The sequence below is a fragment of the Mirounga angustirostris genome, unplaced genomic scaffold, assembly GCF_029215605.1.
Source record: "Mirounga angustirostris isolate CCGP_5_RB_7025 unplaced genomic scaffold, mMirAng1.0.hap1 SCAF_1, whole genome shotgun sequence".
Taxonomy (NCBI): Eukaryota; Metazoa; Chordata; class Mammalia; order Carnivora; family Phocidae; genus Mirounga; species Mirounga angustirostris.
In genome coordinates, this window is record NW_026991709.1 from 30,489,731 (window position 1) to 30,517,553 (window position 27,823).

Below are 27,823 nucleotides of genomic sequence, written 5' to 3' on the forward strand. Positions count from 1 at the left end.
ATCTTAGTAACTCATTTATTTATGCATTAATGATGAAACAACTAGATACAAGGGATATTGCCTCTGGATTTCATTTTAACTTCATTGAACTTATGTGTTATGTTGTCTCTCTGTCTCTCTATTAATTAGCTTATTTTTAGTTACTGAAAAAAAAAGCCTTGGCCTTTATTATTATTTATTAATATTATATATTTATTGTAGAGTTTTCTAACATATAAAGGAATTACAGTCCTTAAAAATAATAGTATTAGTAACAAAATTGAAAGCAAGTACAGAGATTGGCAAGTGCATTACTTCTCTCCAGAACAGCTACCTCCCAGTGAAAAGGGGAACTGGGAAAAAAAAAAAAAAAAAAGTATGTTTTGATTGTGTGTATCAGAGAAATTATAGCTGCCAGCCACCCTCACTCTAGGGAGAAAATTCACAGTGTGGTTTTATCCAAAGGAAGGAGAAATGGTCATCTCCCCTGCCTTGCTCTTGTCTGGGCCTGCACTTGGCATTCTCATTTTCTCTCTTAGGAATGATTATACCAACCTTAGCACCAAAGAAGGTGGAAAAAAAAAAAAAGTTGGACTAAAAAATCCAAAATAAACAGATTCTGAATACTTTCTTCAATATTATGAGGTTAAGTGTGCATTCTATTTGTTCTCTAGGTGTTTTTAACATAAAATATTAAAAGCCTAGAAATTTGGGATTGAATCAAGAAGAAAATACTAAGTTGGGGCAACTAGAATAAATTTTGTGAAAGAAAGATGTTGAGGGATTATTCTTAGGAAATTGATGAGGTTAAAAAGTAAATGGTTTTAAAAATTACACGTGATTTCAATGGCAGCAGTTTATATTTAATTAAGGATGTGTTGACTTTAGAATTGTATTCAAGGGAAAATATTGTCATTTAAACCTTGCTATAGATTACTGCTACATTTAGTATAGTCACTATGCTTCCTTAAGTTTCTCTGAGTTTATTTTCTGGAATTTTTTGTATGGCCTTATTCTTAGTTTACTCTGAATATTGCTTTCTGTTACTGTTATAGATTTTACTCTATTGGTTTAAATGTACTTTGCTGTCAGTTTACTAATATAGTAATGGAGATGTGCTGACTGAATTAGTAAGTACTGACTTAGTAACTTTGTTGGGTTTTTTTAAAGATTTTATTTATTTATTTTTGAGAGAAAGAGGGAGAGAGGGGGGAGGGGCAGAGGGCGAGGAGGAGAAAGAATCTCAATCAGACTCCCCACTGAGTGCAGAACCCCATGCAGGGCTCGATCTCATGACTCCAAGATCATGACCTGAGCCAAAACTAAGAGTCTGACACTTAACTGACTGAGCTACCCAGAAGCCCCTGATTTAGTAACTTTGAACTTTCAATGTTGCTGGCATCTATAGACTCCTTTACTAATGCCCAAATAATTCAGCAATGGTATTTGACTCAGCAGCTTCTTGTTTTCTCGTTTTAATCCTTGTATTTCACTATAAAAAATATTTCAGAGATTTCTTTGAAACAACCTTTGCTTTTGGTATGGTAAGGTATCTGAACGGAACTAAAAATGTTTTCTTGGGGCCTCGTGTCACTAAGTAGAAGATGTATTTAACCTCCATTTAATTCCCAGGGGCAATAAGATGTATTTCTTCTTGGGGCGTCTGCGTGGCACAGTTGGTTAAGCCTCTGACTCTTGGTTTTGGCTCAGGTCATGATTTCGGTGTCGTGAGATCCAGCCTCACATCCAGCGTGGAGTCCACTTGAGTTTCTCTCTCTCCCTCTGCCCCTCTGCTCTTGCTCTCTCTCTCTCCCTCAAATAAATCTAAAAATAAAAAAGATGTGTTTCTTCTTTTCTCATTTTTCTTTTACTTTCTGTCATATCAAGCAGCTGTCATATAAATAATCAAAAGCAGAAAGGGTGTACTTTTTTAATTGTAAAATATTACAATTTTAACATAGAATATCACCATATTGCTTTCCAGGTGACGGTGTTGATTTAAATTTCTCTCTTCACACATTACTTCACTTGTCATGACTAGTAATTTTTGGTTTAACCCTTTAGTCCAGACCTTCTTTACTGTGAAGCTGTCTAGGCTAGTAACATGCTTGGGTTCAAGCTAAGCTAATTGTAATGAAGAATCATCAGATGTTAAATGGGCCTTGATGCTGTGCAAAACATAGGTTCTCCACTGTCTTCTCCTTTTCCTTCAGGAAGACACCTTTACGTGTGAGCTATCCCCACACATTTGTCTAGAAACTTGATAGAGACTGTACTGTAGCCACATCCTTTCCTACAGGTGTTCACTGCTCACACTCCCTCACCCAATGGTGCGCATTGGCATAATCACACAGAAGTGTGCTGTAGAAGCTAAAATCCTTTATAAGTGCTCAGTGAAAACAGCTATTATTACAGTACTTCCAACTAGTAAAGAGCAAAGAAGATCTGGGAAGCCAATTCAGACTACACAATCCTGTCTCAACTAGACCATCTTTGTCTCTGAAGATCCTAAGGCTCTTTGGCATCCATTTGAGGGATGTAGGCACAGTCCAGGAAATATTCCCTTGGAGATACAGCCACTGGTAGCAAATCCTGTCACAGATGTGGCTGCAGAAAGCAAATCAGCATTACAATAGGGATTATTTAACTTTTATAAGGTTTGTGTGCATAAGCTACAATTCCTTCTGATTTTGCATTAAGGTTAAAATAGCACAAGCAATGAAGGGTTCATAAAGAAGTCTAGGTGTGTGGTTCCTGAAGGTCATTCTAAAGTCACTTTCCCATATAGCCCACAAAGCCTAAGCTGGTTGAATATCCTTGCTGTGTATGCTCAGAATGCCCAACACTTAACTTGCCTTAATCTTGCTGAATTCTAGTTACCTGCACATTTTATGTATCTCTTACTGCCACTCCCCCTTGAGGGTACAGACTAAATGTTAGCATAGTGCTGGGCATAGAGCTGAAGTTCTATAAACACATATTGGCTTTGGCTATTATAATATCCAATGACCATTCACTTGCTAACTCTACCATTTCTACCATTTAAAATCAAATGTGGTTCCTTCCTGAAAATAGTCTTACTATATCCATGAGAAAATATCAGCCCAAATTATTCCCTCACTCTCTTTAAGCAGTAATTCTTAAGCCAGATTTGTTCTTCTCTCAATCTAATGTATTTAGGATAAAAGATCTTGTTTACTAAAAATCATAATTTTAAGTAGTGATTTATGAGCTTGACCAGAAGCTGATTTTCCTATCTTATTTTAGACAAGTTAATTATATCTTAAATCTATATTGTTTTTATTTTTGAATATAAAGTAAAGTTACCTGATTCAAATTTCAAATACAGAAGAAGAGACAATAAAAGTTATTTTGTGAGCCCTTCCAGTTGCTCTTCTCAGAATTTATGGTTATTTCTCCTAAAATATTTTGTGAAAGTAGAAGCAAATACATATATAAAAAGTACATTAGTCTCTCCCCTTTGTTATACAAAAGTCAATATACTATGCATTATTTTTTGATCCTTGAAATTTTCGTTAATATATTATGGTAATCCTTCAATATCTGTACAAGAGAGCATTCTCATTCATTTCTGTGGCTAGATAAGAATTGCATTTTATGTAGTATACAAACTGAGTTTTGTTTCTTGAATTCCATTTATGGAATACAAATCCAGTAGGCGTGTATGTACAAGTCAATTATGTCCCCAAGACCACATAAAAGATGTTAGACCATGGTCCTTGGCTAGTATGTCTGTCCGTTGTACCATGTTGTTAAAGTGACTGAAGTTTATTGACTTACTGTAATCGGAGTCAGATATCTGATTTAGTTGGGTATATCCATTTCAAACGAAAAACCCAAGATTTTTAGTGTTTAATCCTTTGTGTACCTTCCTTTAACTCTTTGCCATTAGGTTGGATATAAACAATACTTAATATCAGTGACTAATGGTAGTGTTTCTTCAGCCTGGCAGCAAAACAAAGCAGTTCAAAACTAATCAGAAAGATACAATCAAGTATATGCCATAGGTGAGGGATACTTTTTATTTTCTTTGTTCTGACTCGGAGTATTCTCTTTGCAGTAATTTAGATCATGTCTATATTTACTGGAAAAAAGCTGTATGTGTTGCATTCTTTAAATGGTGATACCAACTAAGTCTAGTTCTTTGCGACAGAACTTTGGAAAGATGAATAAATCTTAGACCTTTTTCTTTGTTTGTTTAAAATAGCAGATATGAGGCTTCTCTTTCTTTCTTCATTTGGAGTTAGAAGGGAAGTAACATTTTTGGAAATTACCCTAATCCTATCATAAATGAGTGGGTAAGAATTATTCTTTCCAATTTGGCAATGCAGCTAATATTTACTGAGAAATTTCTCTTTACCGGGTATTATTTTAAGAGCCCTGCATGTATTAAATCATTGAGTCCCTATGAGGTGGGTAATGTTATCGGCCCCATTTTACAGAACAAAGGAAGCGGGGAGCAGACAACTTAAGAACTTGCTCAAGATAATAGCAGAACCAGGATGCAGTTGAACCATAATTAAAACAAAACAAAACAAACAGCAGGACATTTAGCTCAGCACTATTACTTTTTACCACTGGACTTATGTAGCCTCTCAGTCGAGGAAACTAGTTCAGAAAGCTCAAAGCCATGTATCTACTAAGTGACAAAGCCAGGGTTTGACTCCAAGTCTGACACTAAACCTATGTTGTCTTAGTCACTAGATCGTTATGGGTAAATATAGATGTGGGTATAAACATAAATGTAGGTAAAGATATTTGAAGTATGTTGTGCATTACTAAGGTGAGTAACGTCCCCTTTTGCCTTCACTGAACCAATCATAAACTCTTTGACCTGTTTTATAATTCTAGGTCATGGTCAACTATGCAGTTGTTTCCGCATAGATTCCCATAAAATCTCTATTTAAGATCTGTTCAGTTATCATTTCCTCTGTGAAGCCTTCTCTGGTCCTGCCACCTCTGACCCAGCAAGCAGAACCAGTCAAGGTTGTCCTCTTTCCTTGGTGTTCCTTCTCTGCCCTTTTCCATAGCTTAGCTAAGGTAACTTACCAGTACTTCTTCATATGTATTTGTTCAACATGTGTCTTCTTGTTAATCTGCGATACCTTTAAATAAAGTATGGTGACTTGGTTTTTGTATCTAAGGCATGTGGCATGTTGTTTGGCCCCTGGTAGGCAGTCAGTGAAAAAATTTAAAAATTAATGATGCCTATATTGTCCTAAATTTCTCTGAGTATTTGCTTAACTGTAATGAATTTGAGCTATATACCTTGAAGAAATGTGATATTGTTAGATAAAATAAGTATGGAATAATATCTTTGTAAATTCTCCGTTTGGATAAATTTTTTAAAAATAATTTTAAGTAATTTTTTATCTTTCATCACCATATATGAATAAGCCCAATTATGCCTCTAAACTCTGGCACTCTGAAATTCTTCTACTTGACCTGCTTGCTACCTGTTTTCAGTGTACTCCTTCTCTCTTGTGGAGCCTGTTCTTTGCTTCATTGGGATCTTTCCCTGTTCTACCCATCACCTCCTTCCTGGCCTTGCTACTCCCAACTCATCTCCTAGATGACAGTCCACTCCAGGCTCCCATTCACCTTTCCAGGTCTCTGGAGAGGGTCTCTATCCTGTGGCAATTCAGCTGTTAGCTTTCACCCTTCACTTCACAGCCAGGCAGATAATTTGTCTTTATCTCCAGGGAGAAGCAAAGTTATTTGGATTGCCCTGAAACACTCAGGAAGACTTAATGGATAGTCACCTCTAGAGCACATTTTCTGTTCCAACACGTTTACTTTGAGCCTACTTTGCAATAGGGATAATATTCGTAGGCTACTAATATTAAATTTATGAAACAAAAAACATCTATCAAAATAACTGCCATGAGTGAACCACCTGAATTGGAATTGCTTTTCTTGTAATCAGTGACAAGCCAAAAACAATTGTACTTTTTCTAAGAAATCAAAATAATGAAAATTTTACTTTAGAAGCTGAAACACACTAGCAAAGTAGGTTGTTTAAACTTCTCCTTCTTAATTGTTTTTCCCATTGTAAGTACGGCAGCATTGACCTGGATATAGGGACTTCATGAAATGTTGGCCAATTGATTATCTTTCTTCTCTGTCCATCTCAGGGAAGGAGGAGAATGGACAGGTTGAGGAAAAGGTTAAAAGACAGAGGACTTAAATGAAAATGGAAATAAAAGGGTAATAACAGATAAATTGCAGCTGGGGATTTTTTAGAATTCAATAATTAATAGAATTAGTAGTACTTTTTTTTCTTATAAACACTTTGAGTTCTTAGGCTGAAGTGCTGCTCCTTTCTCCTCTCTCTCTCTTTTTCTTTTTTTAAATCAGAGCAGTGAGTGTTACAGAGATTATTTTCAGTGATAAATCTGTGTGAAGATAAAAATGTTTCTCTTATTCTCCCCACTGATTAGTACAATCTCAAATGGCAAGTGTGAGAAACCTCCATCTTTTGATGCCATTCCTGCATCCCTACTCCAGCCCCAAACTCAAAGAGAGGAAGATCAGAGTGTTCCTTTTCCTTTTTCCCCTTCAAAAAGAAACTGGCATTTCTCCCCATTTCTTCTGAAAGCAGACATTTAGAATAATCAAGACAGCATTCTTACATTTTCTGTTTCCATGGAATCTACGAAGGTCTAAAGTATCCAGGATGCCCTGTTAGCCCATAAAGCCATTATCAGATTTCCAGTCTCTTGAGCTTAACTTAGATCTTCAGAAATATAATGCAGGGCTGTTTTCAACAGAGAAACTCTGCATGAAGGGCCTTTAAAATGATAGCTTCTAAACTTTTGGTATGCCTTTGATGATTTCACACTCTGACTATTTTTGCATCTTCCTGACATTTGCAGTTCCCTTGAGGCATGTATTATAGTACACACACTGCCCATGGTTAGATAATCACAAGTTTAGATATTTGTGAATGTTTAGGTTCTGAAGAAGAAAAGTGACTTCAGGCAAGGATACTTGTCAACATAATCATCGAAAATCTCAGGAAATTCTATTTGCATGTATTTACAGATGTGAGTGCTTAAGCTTTGTTTTGTTTCACCCTCATATGATTTCTTCTTTATTTTTGCTATTGCTATTTTGTTTTGCTTGGTAGTCTTTTTCTGTTCATGTATGTTTAAACCATAGTAAATTTATCATGGAAATTTTCTGATTTTTTGGGAGTGGAGAGATCATGTGAAACTTGATGCCATTTTGACATGAAATCTACTTTATCTAGGGAGAAATTTGATGTGTCTAAGAGATTTCATTTAAAAAAATTCCCCCCCCTTGGATAATATGCATTAAATGCCCAAGGCAAGTTTGTCCTTGATTCCTTGCAAAGAACTCAAAATTCCTGGTGGAGTCAGATATTTTAGGGACATACCAACAAATGAGCACATATTAAAATAAAAATTGTTTACCTCTTGATCTCATTTTCTATGCAGAGGAAATAGCAAGGCTGCTGATTGAATAGAAAGTTGTGTATAATAAACTTGAACCTAGAAATGGGTATCAAAAAATAATTAAAATTTCAGATTAGACAGAGGAGACATTTCTGGCATTCCCATTTTATATTCTGTTACACATCTATGATTATTTTCATTGATCATGACTTGTAAAGTCTTCCTTATTCAATCCTACATTGAACTGTGTTGAATTTCAATGCCTATTATTAGGACAACTCAAAGTTGAGCTGAAAGCTACTTTTGGGGTGCCTGGATGGTTCATTGGTTAAACATCTGACTCTTTTTTTCTTTCTTAGGATTTATTATTTTATTTGAGAGAGCTCATGAATGCACGTGGTGGGGAGGGACAGAGGGAGAGAGAATCTTTTTTTTTTTTTTTTGAATTTTATTTATTTATTAGCGAGTGCGTGCATGAGCACAGAAGGGGGAGGGGGAGAGGGAGAAGCAGACTCCCTACTGAGCAGGGAGCCTGATGTGAGGCTCCATCGCTGGACCCGGAGACCATGACCTGGGCCGAAACCAAGAGTTGGACGCTTAACTGACTGAGCCACTCAGGAGCCCCAGGAGAGAGAATCTTAAGCAGACTCTGTGCTGAGCATAAACCTGATACAGGGCTCTATCCCAGGATCCTGAGATCATGACCTAAGCTGAAATCAAGAGCCAGTCACTTAACCAACTGAGCCACCCATGCACCCCTAAGCATCCAATGCTTGATTTTGGCTCCAGTCATGATCTCAGGGTTGTGAGACTGAGCCCCAACCAGCTGGGTGCTCAGCGTGGAGTCGGCTTAAAATTCTCTCTCTCCCTCTCTGTCTACCACTCTCCACCCTCACAGGTGCTCTCTCTCTCTCCCCACTGCCAAAAAAAAGTAAATCCTTAAAAAAAAAAAAGTTAACTACTTTTTTGTTTAGGTTCCTGAAGGTAGATTTATTCATTTTGGTCTTGAAGTTATTAAATCAAGAATTCTCTTCTACATTTTGCCAAGGAAGAAAAGGAGGAGGTGCCACCTACAGGAAATTTAAGATTTGGGATATTCTCTTTTCTTTTTGCTTCATCCGTGCTTCTTTTCAACGGGATAGATTTTTCATCCATTATATGATCTGTAGTATTTCATAGATGTTTATCACTTCAGTTCTAATAAACTTGCATAGACTAGCTCAAATAAAATCACTAAAAATACTAAGGCTTTATCTGTGTGTGTTTGGGGAGGGAAGAGATTATATTTAGAACAACTTACCTAACAGAGGTTTATCAAAAATTTCAGAGGGATTCTAGAAAGAATTGGCAAATTGATAAAAACAAAATACATTCTCTTGAGTGTTTTTACATGCAAAATATTTTGAAAAAAAAAATCAGGATTGGCACTACTTTTTCATATATCCTCATCATGTAGTCATCATAAATATATGTGGTATTTGGGTGAAGATTAGTGCTGAATTATTTTCCAGAGTGTTAAAATTTATACTTCAACTGAAACTCTTTAAATAGGATCTTGTTAATGCCAGACTGAAATATACTAATTAATATTTCCCAGATATTTAGAGAATACTTCCTCCTCAGTGTTTGACTAAATAATGGCTTTCACTAAAGTTATTAACCTAAAAATCTTTCCAGCAAATTCATCTCTTTCCTGATGTAGTAATCTGTGGAGCTCTCAGTATTTATTTTATTCAAAGTTATTTTCTAAAAAAGTGCCCAAAACTATATAAACTACTGCTTAGGCCCATGTCCCAGGTAGATAAACGGGTCCTCTAAACAGAAGATAAATACCTCTCTTCAACTTGTGGGAACAATCAAATGATAGCCTTGTAGTCAACAATTAGACACAGAGGTTGTGCGTTATTGGTCTGTATGGCCCTCCCATCTAGTACTTTACCTGAAACAAAAGTGATACTCAATAAATGTCATTTTAATACATACAATAAGAAATTTGCAACATATACTGAATGTTCCTTATAGAGTCTTGAACCATCAATAAGATGCAATTAGAATTTGAATTATGAAAACCTGAAATATTGAGATGTAGAATAGGACTAGATTTATGGACATTTCCACTTACAGACAAAACCTTAAGTAGTGTAAATCTTCCTCTCTCTACCTAAACTTCTTCAAAAATTTCCACAGTTTCAAAGCTGTTGGACTCATTGAATTGTTGACTCTTTCTAGGAGACAGCTTCCATTCTCTGATAAACACCCACCACGTTTTGTTAGAATCCAGGCTCTGTGATTTCAAATATAAAATGTGTGGGGTTTTTTGTCTTAACATTTATTAGATCATCTATAAGTGATTTGAGTAGAACTGTCCTGTTGTTTTAACATTCACAATTATGATCATTTCAGGTCTTTTCAATTTTCATTGTAATATCATTGATATGACCTTTTAGGGGTACTACATGGATCTAGAAAATGCATCTGAAGATAACATTGGAACAGAGTTTAGCAATGATAAAAAGCTAGGAAGAAACCTAGCCATCTACCTTGGTATATCTGTGGAAACCCCTCCTCCAGAGACCTTTCACACCTTTTCCTGAGGGAAAATTGAGTTTTAAAACTTTTCCCTCCTATGAGGTCTTTGGAATGAACTCTCAAAATAAAATAAGACACTTCCATTCACAATCCTATCAGTTACATGAAGCTGTTGCCACATAGGAGGACCTTGCTGTGTTCTCCTGTCTCATGTAACAGTGAAGACACTTCACAAAGGGTTTTGCTGATTTACTCAAATCTCTCAATAAAGTGAGTGACAGAGCCTAGAATACAGGAATCCTAACACTCAATGCAGGGATTTTCTATCACAAGATTTCTAATCCTAAATCTAGAAGTAAAATCTAACAACACCAGCAGCAACAACAACAGTACAACAAGGAGAAACAAAAATATAAAACGTTGTCTTATAAAGTAAATTTGTAATAACATTTATATTTTATTATTCTAATGGTAATGGCTATCGACTGCTATCTAATAGGAAGCACTTTGTAGCATGCTAGGCATTTTATTTGTATTTTATTACTTCATCTTTACAGGAAACTTCAGAAGTGGCAATGTATAGTATCTTTATTTTACAAGTGTGAAAAACAGGACTTAAGAAGTTGAATAATTTTCACAAGGTTGCACATCTAGTGGCACCCTAAGTGGAATTGATTTAATTTCTATCCGACTTCAGAGTCTGTTCTCACAACTGAAACAGTAGTGAATGTTTACCAAAGAGCTATCTGCTCAAAAAAAAATTTAAAAACCCAAAAAATAAACAAAAAAAAAACTAACCCCCCCAAAACAAACCATGGAACACAAATTAATGCATCTCATTATCTTTCAATTACAAAAATTTAAGTTAGACGTCATTGTGGAAGCATCTAGTTTAGCGTTGTATCAGGTACATTTCTAGTGGTACTTGAGGTCATAAGATGTTTTATTAAAACACATTTTCTTAACTGTTAAAATTCAGTTAATTTTTTCAACTAGATTATTCTCTTTTTTTAACTTAGTTTTGCTTGCTCAAATCAGAAAAATTTGAAGGTCAAATTTTGAAGTATTCTTGCTTTAATTATGAAAAAGAATACCAGCTGTCCCACCACTTCCCCTTGCCAAGTGGTCAGATGTTTATGGCAAATTTAGTTATATTCTCTTCATATCTATAAGCAGCCAACCCAAACTCTGTTCCCATACATTCATACACATACATATTTTCCTATAAAAGTAAAATGTTACTTTGGATGTGGAGCTCTTTTCTCAATTTACATTGAATAAGTGAAAATGTTTTTGGGTTCCCTGCCACTATCATCAATATTACTATCCCTCTTCCCCTCCCCTCCCCCTTTCCTCTCCCTCCTCCTCTTCCTTCTCCTCCTCTTCTTTCTTTCCCTCACAATTAATGCTAAATTCTAGTTTCTGCTGGGAAGGAGTGATGTGTCTTGAGTACTTTATCACACTCTTCAATTTGGCCTTTTACCACCATAGTAAATTGCCTGTAAATCAGAGAAGAACTTTAATACACCAATAAAATCTATGAAAAATTGTCTGAAAGAGCAATGTTCTCTAAAAGCAATTTTTAAATGGAAAGAGGATTTGGCATTTGTAAATATAGAACATACAGTGAATATCAGATTTGGCTACAGAGATCTTTCCTTTTTTATATTTAATTTCTTACTTAAAAAAAATCCCTCCATCCCATATACATGTTGCCAAATCAGTAGCCTCTAGTTCCATGTGCCTTTTGACACTTAAATTATTTAAAAATAAAATATAAAATCTGTACTTGCCACATCTTAGCTGTTTAACAGCTACTTGTCTTGGTGACTATATCTTGATAGTACAGATGTAGAACTTTCCCATCATCACAGGAAGTTCTCTTGGACAGCACTGCCCAATAGAGCTAGAGGTTTGACTAATCAAGAAAATCAGAGCATATTACAGAAGTCATTCTAATATTTAGAATGTATGTGTACATACATATACACACACACATATTCCAATTTATTAATTCTAATTCATAATTTTTAAAATTTCTCTCTCTGAATAATTTTAATTTTGACCTAAGCCATTAATATATTTTTCTCTTTTTTTGGTATTTGAACAAGAACAATGTACCCATTGGCTTAGTCACTTTACATGCATGTGGGTACGTGTTTATGGTATCACTTGCAGCTAGTACAGATAGAAATCAGAGACATGGTCCTCCAGGCCCCGGAAGGACAGGGTTCTACTATTGCCTAACACTTCATAATGTCAAACACATTCACTATGAAAGAATATAAAGAGGATTATAAACTTGTGATTTTACCTGATAGTGTATAATAAATACAATGATCTATATCCAGAACAGAGGAAGTGGGCTTTCTCAAATATCCACCTCCGGGCTAGACCACCTATGGGGGGGTAGGACTCAGTGGGATGATGATGGTAAGGACCAGGGCCTCCGTCCAGTCTCTGAGCTCCTTCATCCACATCAACCATGTAGCTTTGAGCATATGCCAGATTGTCTATGTTACTTTACCAACAGGTAATCTATAAACTGGCTAATCTCCTCCGGGAAAAACTAAAATTGTTGTGTAAAAAAAAGTTCCAGTTAAGTACTTTGGTTTTCTTCTTGGTCCCTGAAAGCTATGATCAAAATGTAATATAAAAAGAATAAACACCATATTTTAAAGTAATCTTTGAACATTTATATTTTAAAGACATACGGCAATCCAGATTATCCGTTATTCCAGCAGACATCACATTCGGTGTACACAGTGTCCAAAGAAGTTCTTATTGGGGTGATTGTCCACTGAATCCCTAGCATCCCAACATCTCAGGGCATCTTTCCAGTCTCTGTCTCTCATTAGAACCTCTTTCAGCTTTCAGGTAAGTGAGCACATGATTCCACTCCCTTCCTTACACTTTCTGGATGTGTTCCAGTCCCTTTGGATTCCAGGTCTGCCTTCACTTAGATGCCTTCCTGAGTTCTGAGTCTGATGGTTTCATGTCTGCTGTGTTCCCCCCAAAGGAATTAACCCCACTTTCCAGAATATTTCTCTTGGAGCCCATGGGTCTGCTCATTGTGAAGAGAATATTATTTTCTCTTATATTAATTTATTCATAGTACCAGGAATTGTGCTAGCAGTTGAGGAATAAGGGGGGTATAAGACAAAATATCTCCCTAGCAGATTGCTCGTAACCTCAAGTATTTGTCCAAATCCGAGTTGCCATTATAATTCCCTGAGTACGTATTATGAGAGGATATGTAAATATCAAAACAAAAAGGATTCCTTTATGTAAGGTAAGAAGTGTACGTATCTTAGGATGTTTGGACTATCTCATTTGCTTTTAAGATCTATTGTCCGTATTCTCTCTAATCCCTTGAGACTTATTATTTCAAAAATTTAATTTTAGCCAGCTCATCTGTAACAGATTTTTATCTATGAAGAAATCACAGTGCGAAAGAAGAAGTGTCAAAGCAGTGATATTTAAGGAAGCTTTGATGTTAAATTGAAGGTTGGCATTTCGTTTAGAAGTGTATTCATCTATTCTTTGACTTCATAAATCATATTTAAACTCTTAGTGGCTACAGTAATGAAGTTACCGTGGTTTCTAGAAATGAGGTATTGCTTGTGTGGTCTAACGTGTATCTTTAATAGACTGTTTTTGAATTGCTAAAATTCAACCTATTTGACACTGTCAGAGGGGCTTTAATGTCCTTCATTGTGCAAACTTTGTTTCTGTCACCCTTGACAAATCCTAATAGGGATTAATTTAGTTCTGGGTGACAGAATAAACTGCAACAGTAACCCAGCATTGTATCATGGATCCAAACTAGTTACGAGCTTTGCTTTTCCTGCTTCAGGCAGAAACTTTGCTAAACCTACAATGGACACAGAATTAGATGCCTCTTCCTTCTGTCTTGTACTCATTCTTATTTAACATAACCTCTTTCTTTCTTGTGTGGCCCAATTTAAAATTATATATCGTGGAGGTATTTGAAACTGCAGTAATAAATACGTGTTCTACACATTTTTAATCACTTGCCAGTCTGCATTAGCCTTTTAATTATTAATAAAGTAAAATCCATTGATTTCCTCCAGTTGTTCGAACATGAGTCTGACCTAATCCTGCCTCAGGCTTGAGGGGTTCTGAGATGAACAGCAAATCCTTGAGCTAAACATTAATTTTGTGGGATTTAAACATAGTACTATTTTTTTTATTCCTGAAGGAGGTTACTCCTTTGTCTTTTTCCTACTGAATTTGCAGAAGTATTACGAACTTTGGTCTGTTTCATGTTGTACATACAGAGTAAATCTTGGACAAAACAAGTTTGTGATGTCACTAAAATTTGACCTTTCTCATTATTTTGTTCTGATATGAGCAATTTTGCCACGGATACTCATAAAGTGGTAGGTTCAGAAGACTTTAATACCATTTTTAAGTTAAATTGAAGCACATTTATTAATAGAGCATCTTTGGTTTTTATGTGTTAGAAAGAACTCTCTTTTTCTAGTTATATTTCCAGCCTTGTTCAGTAACACATTTGATTTATCACACATTTTCTTAATGATATCTCATTTTTTATTTTCCTTTGTTCATTGACCTCGTATCAGTTAACATGTTTTTATTTCCTATACCTATAGAAATTGAATGGTATGTCAGTCCCCCTTCCCAACCTCCTCTTACTTGTAAAAGAATGTTAGTGAACCAGGGTGGCAAGATTGCTTTTGAATGGAAATTTATGTTTGGTCTTGCTTGTTTATTTTTTCATTTTTTATTTTTTGGTAAAAGCACAGGTTAGAGTTTTGAAGTTGGTAAATAGCATGAACTGAAACTTCTAGAAGAGAGAGAATAAACATAGTAACTCCCTCTTCATTCTGTATGTTCAAATAGTGTTTCTCAAGATAGAAGGAAAATTGCCTACAAGTGTAGTACCACACAATGACTACATGTGGTAAGATACTTGCAAATATATGAATGAATCTGTGAATGAATTAACTATTATATGATAAACTTCTCAAAGAATGATGTTTGATGATGACAGCTCTTTAGCCAGGACAATATCACATAGTCCACAATAGTCATATTTGGAGAAAATTTATTACAACCTTACTGATCCAAATGTCATAATATTATTATTCAATAGTCATTAATTTACTATACATATGCTAACTGTTGCATATTTAACTTGATCAATTTGATTGTTCCTTGCTACCAAATGGGCTTCTTCTCTTAATGTTCCAAGCTTATAGAATATAATTTTATGTTCACCTTATATAGAATGTAATTTTATATACATATATAAATCATTCTGCCAATCATTCTGTAGATTTATTAAAATCTACAGTAGGCTTTTTTAAACTCAGAGTTAGTTTAAACATTTACAATTGGAAGCTGAGAAATGAAGGTTACAAGTGTGTTTTCTTTTCTTTTCTGACTAAACCATAGCAAAAAAAAAAGTTGTTTTTATGTGTGCAGTCTTTCCCTGTATGTCAAGCCCTCATAACTGCTTCTGATCCCAAATCTCAGGGAATTTGTTTTCAACACCATAATAGTCTTTCAAAAGCAACCGTGATTATAGTAACTTCAAAGCAGCAAGCATCTGTACTTTAAGATGGGCCAATGGAAGCTAGCATCCGTCTTCCATAAAAAAAGCAATCGTGCTCTTCCCTGCTGCCACTTACAGGGGCTTCCTCAGGGACCTTGTTAGATGCTTTCATGTGAAGACCATTTGACCCACTTCTGATTAGTGTGCAGGTTTTCATGGCAATGGCTTCTGGGAGGGAGATGCCGTTGGCTGGTCGCCTCCTTATTCTTGAAGTGAAGAAAACTCTCAGTGGAATATATTAAGGATAATAAAGGGAAGAAGAAACACCAGTTAAAAGAAGGTTGAAATATTGAACTACTATTAAAAAAAAATCCAACGAAAACATATTTCTATACTGATTGTTCGGAGGATAACACAGTTGGTGTCACAGTTTCCTATTTTGTGTTCAGAAGAGTTTAACTTTTCCATTTCATTTTCTGGAAATAAGGGTTTTGAGAATGCAGGGTAAGTGACTCTGGCTCAGTCCATCAGTTTTCCATTCCCTGAATGCCCATTTTTCCATTTAGAATAACACTAAAAAATATTAAAATGTCTTAAAAATAACAATAAAGATGCCAAGAATGCCTGGAACATTAACACTTCTAAAAATTGTCATTATAGCTTTATAGACTAGGTAAAGTCTTCCCTCACCAAATTTCTGTTGGCATGAATATCAGCAAGCATGCTGCTGTCAAGATAGCAACAGTCTTCTAACCATATTGCACCATCCTTAAAATTCAATGCCAATCTTTCTTTAATAACTATTGTTTAAATTAGAATTTATTTAAGGTCCTGCTTGCATAAATAGGCCGTATTTCTCCATTTTTTTTTTTTTTTGTACTAACAGGTTGCTTACACTCACAAAAACAATCTGCCAAGAAAATAATTTATTTAATGGCTTTTTGCTATTTTAATGTATATATGTATATGTATATATATATATATATATGTATTAGCACAGAATCCAGCATTTGCTGTCTTCCTACCCCCACCCCATGTAGGATTGCCACAGTCTAATTTTCCATTAGGATGGATTAATTTTAATGTAACTTAAAACATATCACAACAGTACATTCCACACACAGTGTTCAAGTACTCTCATTTTTAACTTCTCCTGCTTTATCCCTTTAAAAACCACAGCTGTTCCTAGGATAACAAAAATGATGTTGAATAACTGCTTACTTTTCCACTTTCCTGCAGGGGTGGGAGGAACAGCAGGTAGCATAGCCTCATTCCCAAACCAGATGTTACTTTATTAAAAATTGAACGTTTTGCAGGGACTAGAAGATTTATGCTTTCGGAGGGCAGCAAATTAGAAGGGGCAAGAATATCAGATGATCTAATTCAGCTTTTAAATTCAATCTTTGTTTGTATTTTATTGTCAGTGTTTTATTTAGATCATATTTTAGATGTTTGTGGACCAATAAAACACCCAAGGTCTCACCTGACACTAATTCATTGTTATCATCGTTAGTCAATCCAACAAGTTTTTCTGGATTCTTACCATAAAACGACATCAGGATAAGTTCTGTACAGGATTCTAATTATAATAGAGTATAATACAATATAGTTCTTCCCTTATGAGAGTCTAATCGTTAACAATTCACAAAGTTATTTAATTATCAGTAGAATTTTTAAAGGAATTTAATATGTTGTGTGATACATATTAATCTACCATTTAACTTTATGTCACTATAATTTTGTTGGATTATATTTTGCATGGATTTTTTTTGTAACAGGACATAGGTGTCAAAGTGCTGTAATTTTGCCTGTGTTCAGGACCTTTTTTTTATTTCCCCTCTGATTCAGTTTGGGAGCATGCTGAAAATTTCAATGACTATGAAATCATTTTGCAATAACTTAATCCTTTGGATATCCAAATAATCAAGAAAATAGTATATTTTCAAATCTAGCAATAAGATTTAAAAATTGTATCTGAGAAATTACATCCATCCACCCCCAAGTTAGAGTTCTGGGGATTTTTCTCTCCTCTACTTCCTGGGTTACTGTTTGCATCTCTATATGCTAAATGTTATTGATAGGTACTGCTTTTTTAATTACCACTGAAACACAAAAGATTCATAATTTGTGGGAAAATTACAGAAGAATGAGTAAAACATCTACAGCTAGGCAGTCTCTTATTCACTCTAAATAAATTTCTTCCTTGCTATGTTTCTGAGTTGTTTCATCTTTGAAAAGCAAATTACAAAGAGCCTCCACAGCACCTTCCAATGACAATGTAGTGACAAAAGAGTAACTATATAAAACACTTGATCTTTAAAATTATTATTTATTACTGTGTAGTTACTATAACCACTGGAGACTAATTCAGCACAATTATGCAGAATCATTGATTTTTAATTTATTGTACTTAAACACATATCTATTTGCAGGTGTTGATATTGGTTGCCTCCCCCGCCCCCCGCCCTCCCCCCATGCTATATGTCTTCTGGACACAATCATCCTATTAGACTCTGCCATGATTAGATTGCTGTTGTTGAGTGTCTCAGTTATGTAAGTCTGTCAACTGCCAATGAGGATGGATAGTTTGAATCTTGGAATTAGTCAGCAAAAATACATCATGCCATTTGTCTTAATGTTGTCAATTTTGTTTTATGGCATTAGATAAACAATGGAAAGGAAGACATTTATCTGGTCAAGTTATTCCTAATACTGTGAAACTATGAGTAGAACAATTTTTAGCTTTTCTTTATGGAGGGAATGGAGAGTTCATCCTTTGAGGTCTATAGTAAAAAAACTGTGGCAAGTTTTGATTAAATATAAATATATGTCAAAAGTTCCAGATTATAAATACTTAAAGGATGTTTAAAGGTAAGATATCTGAATTTTAGAAAGTATCGGTGTGTGTAGTGTTACTATATTATCTGGTTTTTCAAAGAAAATATCCACAGTATTACTAAGGAAATATATACTACTTCTGTAAAAAATTATTTGTCCCTCCATCCAAAAGGGAATCCATCTGTGCATATCAGAGAATTCATCTAAGACCAAAAAGGCTTAGTCAGTGATTTTGATCATGGTGTGTCCCTCTGTTGTACTCTACTAATCAAGAGATTTGGTGAATTCAAACTACATAAAAATCTACACAGTGGAAATTGTCTTCACGAAAATGCATTTAAATAGTTATAACTGAGAGTAGTAATCAAAGACCTTAGTTTCTATAGAGGGTTGGAAATGCATTCTCTAGAACAATTTCATCTTCACGAGTTGCATCGTGACATCAAACTCTTAGAAGCTTCTGTCCATCTTCTGGCTGATAACCCAAGTTGGAGCTGGAGCTTTATAAGTGAGAATACAATCAGTTAATTTGACTAAAAATCCTGAATAAGAAACCTTTTCATATACCTCTCTGTATTCAGTAACCACACCATTTGGCAAAGATGTATGTCTTCCTTTAGGCAATGTGTGTATGTATGACATTTACCTATAAGTAAATGCCATGAGTGTTCAATATGACTCATAAAATATTTGTTGGCAATAAATTGGGTTTTACAAATATCACTTATTTTTAAAGATTTTTTTTTCTTCTACTTAATGTAATCTATAACATTTAAGGGCCTAAGTTGTCTTGCAGTGGAAAAAACTTAAGTGCTTTTCCTAGCTTTGTGTTGGGTCCCGAATTTACCTGCAAAACCCTTTGATTATTTTAGTAATGTATGCTATTTTTAGAAAAATCAGGCAGTTAGAACTAACAAGGAGAAAGAGACAGACAAATAGAAAGAGAAAAAAGAAAATTTAAACACTTTTAAATCCTAGTACCAAAAGAATGTTTTTAACATTTAAGTAGTCTCCTTTTATTTTATAAACATGAGGAATTACATAGTACATTATAAATGCTTTATTATATATGTAACACACTTTATATATAAATTATATACACTAATATTTACTTCAGTAATGAGATAAGGAGTCATTTTTAAGCCAATTATATGAACCTTCCTTTCTACACTTAACTGGGTTTTACCCATCTAAGCCATATGCAATCTCTTTGGACCCAGGGAAACCAAAATAGAGGATTTTCAGAGAAGATGCAGGAATTAGTTTGGAATGTTGGGTGGCAAGAAGTGAGTGTTTAAATTGAAAAGGTAGCTGTGGGAGGTCTTGATGCCAAGCTGAAGAGATTATTCTTAATTTTATTAACTCTCAGTGTTCTTGAGATTTTAAGAGCGGGGAACAGAGATAGGGAGATTAAACTTTCTAGTCTATAGTTAGACTATATTTTGTACAATGTAAGATTATCTGCAAGGAAAAAAAAATCATTTACTTTGGTAAAAAACTTCTTCTGGGTCAAGTTTATAGACAACATAGATTTTTACTGGGCCTTTTTGTAATGACTTCATTAAAGCCGAGTCTTGTAAAATAGACTGGAGTTAATATATTGAGATTTTTTTTTCCTTTCTAAAAATGCTAGAATTCAAGCTCTTTTTTCAGAAACTGACAAAGACTTGATGCTACTTAGTATTTGGTTGCTAATGGGTGCCTTTGAGAGTGTCTTTGAAAAGACAAGTTAAATTGCCAAGTTTGTTTGTTTGTTTTCAGATTTCTCTCCTCTCAGTTCTCATTACAAGTAGATTCAGGAAAATACTTAAATGAACTACAATGAATAATTCTAGGAAGGCACTTAGAACTGTTAACTACTAGAATAGCTTAGTTAAATGCTTTGAATGAATGACAGAGAGAGTTAAGTATATTTTGGTTATCTCTTTGATATCTAGAGTTCCCCAAAAAATCTCAGCAGAGAGGGTACCCTAATGAAAACATTCTTTGGCAACAAGAGATATTTTTATCCTGACGTTATAGTCAATGATGTAGGAAAGATGCTACAGTTCCAAGCCGATGGCCAAGAGAGAATTCTTGAGATGTCTTTGGTGCAAAAAAGGTGGTTTTATTAAAGTACAGGGACAGGACCCATGGGAAGAAAGAGCTGAACCTTGGTCATGAGGAGTGGCCCATTATATACTTTCAAGCTGGGAGGTGATTAAGGATAGTGTAAGTCTCCCAGGTATTTTGGAAACAAGGTTTCCAAAATAGGGCTAGCTATTGTTAGAAAGGGTGATTTATTACTGTTTAGTAAAAACTCAGTCATGAGACTCTTCAGGTGTATATCCATGGGTCATATGCTTGGGCGATGATTGCCAACATGTATCTTGGGGGGAAGAGATAAAGGAAGTTTCCAAAGGAATTTTTGTATGTTAAAGTAGACTTACAGGATCCTGGGGGTCAGGCTAAGGTTGCTTTTAGCCCTTAGCAAAGTATTAACATCGAGGCAGCTGAGTTCCTAGACAAATGTCACTCTGCCTGTTTCAAGGACTTGTCAGTGGGCTGTAAGTAGTAAGGAAATTTAATAATTTTTCTTCTGCCATTGTTTCCCACATCAGTCACAACATGTTTTATGAGGTCTCTTGGTGATTTCTTTTTTTTTTTTTAATATTTTATTTATTTATTTGACAGAGAGAGAAAGAGGGAGAGAGCACAAGCAGGGGGAGCACCCAAGGGAGATGGAGAAGCAGACTCCCCACTGAGTAGGGAGCCCGATGCGGGGCTCCATTCCAGGATTCTGGGATCATGACCCAAGCCAAAGGCAGACGCTTAACCGACTGAGCCACCCAGGCGCCCCTCTTGGTGATTTCTTTACAATGTGTGGCTTGACAACCCAATATTTTGTTTTGTTTTGTTTTGAAATCTCAATTCTATATAACTTCAGCTGCTGAATTGAGTCTGAAATCCATGTTCTTTGACACAGATTTTCAAACTCTGTCTTTTAAAGCCAAGCTCTAGGAAAGTCCTAAGTCTCAAAATGCCTAAGTTTCTTGAGGATGAAGTCATAACTTAATGAAAACAAAACCATTGCTATGGGCTGCATGTTTGTGTCTCCCCCAAGTTCATATGTTGAAACCCTAGGCCTCCTGTGATGGTGTTTGGAGGTGGGATCTTTGGGAAGTAATTAGGTCATGAGAGTGGAGCCCTCGTGAATGGGATTAGTGCCCTTGTAAGAAGTGACAGGAGAGAGCTTGCTTCCTCTTTCTTTCTTCTCTCCACTATATAAAGTCACAGCAAGAGGATGGCCATTTGCAAACCAGGAAGGAGGCCCTCACCAAACAGTGGATCTGCTGGCAGCTTGGTCTTGGATTTCCCAGCCTTCATAATGCTGATAAGTGAGGGGCACCTGGGTGGCTCATTCCATTAAGCTTCTGACTTTTGATTTTGGCTCAGGTCGTGATCTCAGGGTCCTGGGATGGAGCCCTGCCTCAGGCTCCCTGCTCAGCAGGGAGTCTGCTTCATCCTCTCCTTCTCCCCCTCCACCCTGAGTGTGCTTTGTCTCTCTCTCTTTCTCTCAAATAAATAAATAAAATCTTAAAAAAAAAACCCTCTGTTAAGTGAATGTTTGTTTTTTAAGCCACTCTATAAATGATGATTTGTTTAGCAGCCCAAACTGACAGAGACAACCATATATCCAAAAATATGCCCAAAAATAAACTGACCTAGGTTTGTCCTGAAAATGACTGACACTTATGTGGTACTTAATAGTATTAAATATAGTCTTACTCTTTTACGGGTAAGAATATATATGGTGTGTGTGTGTGCCATCTCTATATATCCTTTAAACTTCTTTTACATCCGTCAAAAGTAAGAGCTTACGCTATCCCCAGAAAACAGACCATAGAAACCCCCATTAATCTATGAAAATCCCATAGCTCTAGGAGTCATGGTGCTAAAAGTGAAATGCAAGCATCCTGACACTGTGCTATAAGTTGAAATCACCGCAGTGTACTGCCTCGAGCTGGGTTTTTCTGGGCTAGGAAATATTTTGCTGTATGGGTGGCAGGTAGAAAATAAGGTGGAGGGGGCTGTGTGTGGTGAAATATGACAAGAAAAATGGATAAGCAGGTGAGGAAAAGGATGGGATTAGGAGCGGAGGCATTGACGTTGATCTTTAAATTCTACTTTTTAAAATTGCCATTCCGTGATTACTCGAACCACAGATCTTGCCTTTGGTGAGAAGGATTCATTATTTCTGGCCCAGGATGTCATTATGCATTCAAAAGTTCAGGCCTTAAAAATGATAGGCTTAGCTCAAAGTGGAATGTATGGGTGACTCGAATAATCTGACTCTAGGTAAATTGTAATCAAGCAGAGCTATTAAAATGTTTCAATAACTTTAAGGACATCTTGAATAATTACTAGTAGTTAATATTTCTAAACTGCACTTAATTTCTTTCCTGTAGCTTTTATTAAGAATTGATAATGTGAGGGGGTTGCGGCACCTGGGTGGCTCAGTCAGTTAACCATCTGGCTCTTGATTTCAGCTCAGGTCATGATCTCAAGGTCCTGGGATCAAGCCTCATGTTGGGATCCCCACTCAGCAGGGAGTCTGCTTGTCTCCCTCTCCCTCTGTCCCAATGCCTGCTCTCTCTCTCAAATAAATAAGTCTTAAAAAAAAAAGAAGAAGAATTAATAATGTGAAACAACCATGGATTCTTCTAGAGTCACTTTGGGGGCCTTGTTAAGTAAATCAGACATTGGGGAGCATACCTCCAAAAAACCAGTAAATTCTCTTTAATTATTAAAAGTCATTGAGTGCATTTTTTCCTTCTAAATGTATCACTTTACAAATGTTTAAAAAGAGTTAATTTGCATATCTGTTTTAAGTCAGAAAGATCATGATCAACTTTTCTTCTGAGGAGCTTCTCTTTGATAAACTATGCTTGTTATTGGTTCAAGAACACTTTTATATTGGCTAGTAAACAGCGTGTATGCCTTTGGGGTCCTAAGCATTTGGGATTGAGCTAAATGTAGATATATTTAATCCTCACAGCAGCCCTATGAGGCTAATATTAAGATCTCCATTTTGAAAATGACGTAGAATGAGGTAGAGCTGAGTTAAGTGAATTTTTAAATTTTTACCCTGAGTGGTAAATTTCTAGTTACAATTCAACTCTTTTCTAAGTACAAAATTTCTATCGTTCATTCCTATGCCTTATTTTTTTTTTGAAGTAAGTTTTAACTTATGTGGACAATTTTTATGGTCTTTCCTATCTTCCCTGGGAGGCTCCTTATAAGAATAAAAATATAGGGTATGTGGGATTTTCAGATTGTTCTTGGATTCTTGGTTATTTCTTCCATAGAAGCCATAGACACTGGAGATACAAGAACATTATAGAAAGAATTAAATCTGTCCAGAAATTTTGTGCCATTGGTTAGATTACTTCTTCATCAACCCCTACAGTTTACTGAAATCCCAGTTCTGCGTGAATGGATTATGAGTTTGTATTTCATGTCATTCTACTGGTCATGTGCTATCTTAGAATTTTGTTTTGTTTTGTTTGAACTCGGGGAGGAGGATTAAATCCTTAAAAGGTAAAAAAAAAGTTTGTTTATATTTCTAGAATTCAGCACCTATTCATCCAGTGTTATGGACCTTTTCATAAACCCCAGTATTCTCTTTACAACTAGATTTTAAATATCTTCAGGGCACAGATAGCATATTTTTATATTACCTTGTATATGTGCTGGATACAACTCAGAATTTTTTTTCAAATGCTTTTTCAATTAGATTTTGCACTATAATTCATTTTGATAGTCTTACCCTGACTCTTTAAACAGAGGGAGGCAAAATTAAACCTACTGGACATATAAAAGGGGTATGCATTTGAAAACTTGCTGGTCTGGTGTCCTTTAGAGAGCATTGGGATATTGGAAAGAAAGCTCTAAGGGACATACTCTGTGGAATTTGTAACCATTGATAGACCAAACATTTCAATGGAGTAGTACATCCAAGTGAGAATAGGGGAGTTTGAGTCAGACCAAGAGAAAAAGGTTTTTCAATTGACACTTGGTTCTCAGACCTGGATTGGTTGGAGCAGGTAAGGGTTCCAGTTTGACACTATGCTTAGAAACGATTGCTTTTCGCTTGCCATTTGCTGTATTAAAACAACACTAGCAAATGGATGCATCCAATTAAAGATGCTCAAGGACCACAGTTCCTTTACGACTATGAAGAAATTGGCGGATAATAATTCCTCAGTACATTGAAGCTACAAAAATTTTATATGACAGTCTCTCTATGGAATATCATTACTCATGGGTTCTTGGTTTTAAAATAAACATTGGGAAAGGGGAAGTCATTAAAAGACAGCAAAACTTTATGAAATATAATATCTCATGTGTAAGTTTATGTATATAAGCCCTCTATATAAACATTAAGTGTGTGAGCATGTATAAGATGTAAGGAGGCAAAACTGACTTTTAGCTGTGTTTATATAAAACAGATAATTTCATGATTACATTTATTATTCTGTGTGTCACTTACAGTATTTCTTCTCACAGTTGTTGGACAACAAGCTTTGACATTTTAAGAGCCTACAGATGTCATAATTAAACCTAGTAATCAGTCTAGAAATAAACACATAAATAACAAGGGACCATAAAGGTCAGCAATATGGCACGGAATAAACAGGAATCCCAGTGCTCGCTTCTAATATGAGAAAAATGCATTCTGCAGTTCAAAGCATGTCATTTTTCGCATATGTTCCAATGAAATATGAAAGAAGGAAAACTCTCTCCAAATGATTACTGTAACATTTTACAAGGACATATGGATGTTCTTAGAATTTCATGGGGGAAGGGAACTTACCTGGAATCAATTATGGGAAATTTGGCAAAATGGAAGTGAAATATTCATTCGCTCTTCTTCTTATAATTACTTGACACGTGTTATAAGAATTTTTAAAAATCCAACAGAATAAGATGAGTGTAATTTCAGTCAGTGGGAATTAATCGTATTCAGATGATAGCATGACAAAAAAAGACTTTGGAACTGATTTTGAAGGACAGGTTTCAATGTGTGCTGAGTAACACTTTAGACCTGGCCCTGTCTCTGCCCTGAAGTTTTCTCAGACCCTCCCCAAGTGGTGGTGTTTCTCCCAGGTCTTGTGTTTCTTCAGTCCATATATATGCACATTCTTCTCTGAGAGGAAAATTCACAGATTGCTTCTTTACCCATCTATACCCCCAGACTATGAGGTTCTTGAAAGCAGTGACCTCTCTTATGATACATCTTTGTATCCCCAGTTATTTTTGATATGTCAGGTGCTTCTTATTTCATAGACTGCTAGGTCAAGGCTGAGAGTACACAACAGGTGAAGAGTGAAAATTTATGATTCAATGAAAAAAATCAATGAATGAGTTCCTATGTTAGTGAATGAATGTTGCACAGATATTTACTTATTTTGATTTAAGACTTCTTATTTCAATCACTAGGGAATATTGAAATTGTACTTTTTCATAGGAATAAAATAATATTTTAAAGCTTTTTTTTGTAAAAAAAAAATGTAGTTTCTTTCAATACAGCAGAGGGGTTTAATTAACAAAAAATTAAGAGTACCATAATACCTTTAATATCTTCACATTATCCTTACAATTTAGCCTTAATAACAATTAGGACTTTAAGTGTGTAGCACTGTTCTGCCCTAAATATAAGTTAGCACTGCAGGTAAAATTAGGCAGTGATTAAAAATGTGCAGAAGTCAGAACTGCCATTACTCAGTTAAGGATAAATATATATTTTTAAAGATTTCATTTTTTAAGTAATCTCTACACCTAACGTGGGGCTTGAACTCACAACCCCCAGATCAAGACACACATGCTCTACCCACTGAGCCAGCCAGGTGCCCCAAGGATAAATATTAATTATAGAAAATACTAAGCTTTGGCAAGTAACTTTTTCCAGGTCTACTAAAGGATTTGAGATTTTTAGGAATTCAGGAGTTTAAGGGAAAAGAGAGAAATAAACTCCCACAATGTTGTTGGAATGCAAGAAATATTCTTTAACAGGGAACAGGTCAACACAAAGGCCCCTTGGGTCAAGTCTAACCACACCCAGAGCTGAAAATATTTACTATATGGCCCTTTATAGAAAAAGTGTGACTACAAGCAGTCCATTTGATTTTTACACATGTTTTTAAGTTCTAGGCTTCAGTATTACTCCTTGTTCCCCCCTCAGTTAGGTATTTTAAATTTAGCAAATATTTGAACTTTATTTCAAGTTTAGATTGCAATGTGGTGGGTAGTCAGTGATGCGGCACCTTTATGAGGAAGAATAGGAGAAAAGTCTGTATTGCTTTTAATAGCTATGACTCCCTTTGGGGGCGCCTGGGTGGCCCAGTCAGTTAAGCGTCTGCCTTCGGCTCAGGTCATGATCCCGGAGTCCTGGGATCGAGCCCTGCATCGGGCTCCCTGCTCAGTGGGGAGTCTGCTTCTCCCTCTGCCCCTCACCCCACTCTTGTGCTCTCTCTCATTCTCTCTCTCTCTCAAATAAATAAATAAAATCTTAAAAAAAATAGCTATGCCTCCCTTTATGTTTGTAGGTGTTCATCAATCTGAAGAGATGAGGAAATAGGAAGGGTTCACATTGCCTTCAGCTGTCAAGGAATAGATGGTATAAGGACATCTGGAAAATGGTTTTCTGGTGAATTAAAAAAAATGTTATTAGTAGTTTGGTCAAATATTTTCCTATATAAATATTACATCAACCACAGAATACTTTGTCCTGAGTCTTTTAGAAGAGCTTTTTTGCTATTGATATGACCTTATAAACATATAGAAGGGAAAGTACTATGACAATCCACTGGTACATTGCCTTGTTGAGAATGTGGTTTCCATGTCCAGAACAAACATGAAAAATTGCATATCTCTGTAGCACAGCTAATCACAGTTCAGTTGTGTGCCCATCAGTTGATCTTTTGGAGGAATTAAGGGAAATTCAAAAGAAAGATTATCATGTGCAAACAATGAGAGCTTAGATATCTTGCCTACTGGCCTAAGGTCTCCCCATCATTCCTGCAGCGTTTACTTTTTGTATCAGGAGTTAATTAAGGTGAAACATGAGGTAATTAGGGATAATCCTCCTGGCCTCCTGCTGGCCTGTTGCCTCCTAGGCCATTGCCTAAACCCAACTCTTTCCACCGTTTAAGGAAGAAAAGCAGATTTTTGTAAAAGTGATGCTCATGCTTTTTTATGACATGATTCCTCATCTTTGAGACAACTTTTTTTAAATAGGGCCTTTGCTTGGTAAAGTGTAAAAATGATTATCCTCTTCTTCAGTTTTGATTTAAAAAGAAAAACGAGGGGTGCCTGGGTGGCTCAGTCTGTTGAGCATCTGACTCTCAGTTTCTGCTCAGGTCATGATCTCGTGGGTCCTGGGATAGAGCCCCACCTAGGGTTCTGTGCTCAGCAAGGAGTTTGTTTGAGATTCTTCCTCTCTGCTTCTCCCCGC

At 35.8% G+C, this 27,823-nt stretch overlaps 1 protein-coding gene across 3 annotated transcripts in view; it reads left to right on the forward strand.

The window, feature by feature from the left end:
• Positions 1–27,823, forward strand: part of ROBO2 (roundabout guidance receptor 2) — a 589,127-nt gene that overhangs the window by 319,897 nt on the left and 241,407 nt on the right. The window lies entirely within an intron of this gene.